Raw genomic sequence first — 2,989 nt, forward strand, 5'->3', positions numbered from 1 at the left:
GATCAGGTGGTCTGGTATTCCCATCTCTTTCAGAATTTTCCACAGTTTATTGTGATCCACACAGTCAAAGGCTTTGGCATAGTCAATAAAGCAGAAATAGATGTTTTGCTGGAACTCTTTTGCTTTTTCTATGATCCAGAGGATGTTGGCAAGTTGATCTCTGGCTCCTCTGCTTTTTGTAAAACCAGCTTGAACATAAGGAAGTTCACGGTTCACATATTGCTGAAGCCTGGCTCTGTCAGAGTTTTGAGCATTACTTTACTAGCGTGTGAGATGAGTGCAATTATGCGGTAGTTTGAGCATTCTTTGACATTGCCTTTCTTTGGGATTGGAATGAAAACTGACATTTTCCAGTCCTGTGGCCACTGCTGAGTTTTCCAAATTTGCTGGCATATTGAGTGCAGCACTTTCACAGCATCATCTTTTAGGATTTGGAATAGCTCAACTGGTAAATAGTTATGTTCACATCAGTGATTCCTACTAGCAGACATTATCTCTGGGCCATAGATATATTCTGAGCTTTTAGAATAATAAATGTATCAGCTTGAGCTGTCACACAGGAGACTTCAGTTTGAGTGATTTAAACAACAGAAATTAATTTTTTCACAATTCAGAGGCTGGAAATCCAAGATCAAGGTGCCAGGAAGGTTAGTTTCTGAGGATACTTTCTTCCTGGCTTTGTCCTCATATGTCCTTTCCTTTGTGTGTGAGTGGTGTCTGTCCCTCTTCTTATAAGGATGTAGTCCTGTTGGATTAGGGACCACTCTTCTGACTCTTTTACCATTAACTATCTCTTTAAAAATCCTTTATCTCCAATACAATCACATTGAGAGTTAGGGCTTCAGTATATGAATTTGGTGGTGAGGGGCGGGGGATGGGGAATACAATTTATTCCTTAATTGACATTTGTTGAGAAAGGATGCTAGAATGGTTCTGAGTATATGGAGTCATGGTTCTGGTTTCCAATGTTAGAAACATAGATGTGTATATATGTGTGTGCATGTGTGCATGTGTGTGTGTGTTTCCTCTAAGTTTTCAAATGGTGTTCTGTGATTCAGTTATATTGTTTTTGAATTTTTTTAATTGACTGCAAAATAACTTGTAGATTTGTTTCTCAGACTGTGGTTTGTGGGTCATATGTATCAAAATAAATTAGTGGCATTATGTTAAATGTAGATTCCTGAGTTTCACCTTAGAATTATCAATTCAGAGTAAGTGAACAACTTGGCCTGGGTTCATGTTCTCCAGTCCAGGGTTATATTCCCCAGCCATTAAAGGGAAAGGCCAATCCCTTTTGGAATATGAACTTGAGTGCTGTGATATTCCTGTGTGTATAGTATCATTAAACATCCCCCAATAGCAATGCCTGGGGATTATTGTTGTTTCTGCTTCAGAATAATATGTTTAGAATTCTGTCACAGAGAACCTAGCACTGGATCTAAATACTCATATTTTTGGAGAAGGCAATGGCACCCCACTCCAGTACTCTTGTCTGGAAAATCCCATGGACGGAGGAACCTGGTAGGCTGCAGTCCATGGGGTCGCGAAGAGTTGGACACGAGTGAGCGACTTCACTTTCACTTTTCACTTTCATGCATTGGAGAAGGAAATGGCAACCCACTCCAGTGTTCTTGCCTGGAGAATCCCAGGGATGGGGGAGCCTACTGGGCTGCTGTCAATGGGTTCGCACAGAGTCGGACACGACTGAAGTGACTTAGCAGCAGCAGCAGCAGCTCATGTTTTGAAAATCTATTTTTGCATTCATCAAGTGAATGGTCTGGTATTCCCATCTGAGGCAGAAGCGTCATGTTTCCATAAATCTCACTTAAGAATAACTTGCCCCTGGTTCTTACTAGACACCCAACATCCTCTCAGGCGAACATGTCATCTGATAGGAAATGGCAGAATACAATACACATTCAATTGTAACAACAAGAAAATTTGCACTTTTATCGAAACTTGTTGGTGAATATTGCATATGTTGGCCAGGATGCCTGTTGGGCTTGAGGAGAGGGATTATGTGGGAGAATAGAGTAAATGTGGTTTAAAAATGGCAACCGAGAGGAGCTAAGATGGCGGAGGAGTAGGACGGGGAGAACACTTTCTCCCCCACAAATTCATCAAAAGAACATTTAAACGCCGAGTTAATTCCACAAAACAACTTCTGAAAGCCGGCAGAGGACATCAGGCACCCAGAAAAGCAACCCAAGTCTTCGAAAGGAGAGAGAAGAAATACAGCTCCACCCACCAGAACACCGACAAAAGCTTCCCTAACCAAGAAACCTTGACAAGCCACCTGTATAAACCCACACAGAGCGAGGAAACGCCACAATAAAGAGAACTCCACAAACTGCCAGAATACAGAAAGGACACCCCAAACTCAGCAATTTAAACAAGATGAGAGACAGAGGAATACCCAGCAGATAAAGGAACAGGATAAAAGCCCACCAAACCAAACTAAAGAGGAAGAGATAGGGAATCTACCCGATAAAGAATTCCGAATAATGATAGTGAAATTGATCCAAAATCTTGAAATAAAAATGGAATCACAGATAAATAGCTTGGAGACTAAGATCGAGAAGATGCAAGAAAGGTTTAACAAGGACCTAGAAGAAATAAAAGAGAGTCAATATAAACTGAATAATACAATAAATGAAATTAAAAACACTCTGGAGGCAACAAATAGTACAATAACAGAGGCAGAAGATAGGATTAGGGAATTAGAAGACAGAATGGTAGAAATAAATGAATCAGAGAGGATAAAAGAAAAACGAATTAAAAGAAATGAGGACAATCTCAGAGACCTCCAGGACAATATTAAACGCTACAACATTCGAATCATAGGGGTCCCAGAAGAAGAAGACAAAAAGAAAGACCATGAGAAAATACTTGAGGAGATAATAGTTGAAAACTTCCCTAAAATGGGGAAGGAAATAATCACCCAAGTCCAAGAAACCCAGAGAGTCCCAAACAGGATAAACCCAAGGCA

Source organism: Bison bison, unplaced genomic scaffold, assembly GCF_000754665.1.
Source record: "Bison bison bison isolate TAMUID 2011002044 unplaced genomic scaffold, Bison_UMD1.0 scf7180017864275, whole genome shotgun sequence".
Taxonomy (NCBI): Eukaryota; Metazoa; Chordata; class Mammalia; order Artiodactyla; family Bovidae; genus Bison; species Bison bison.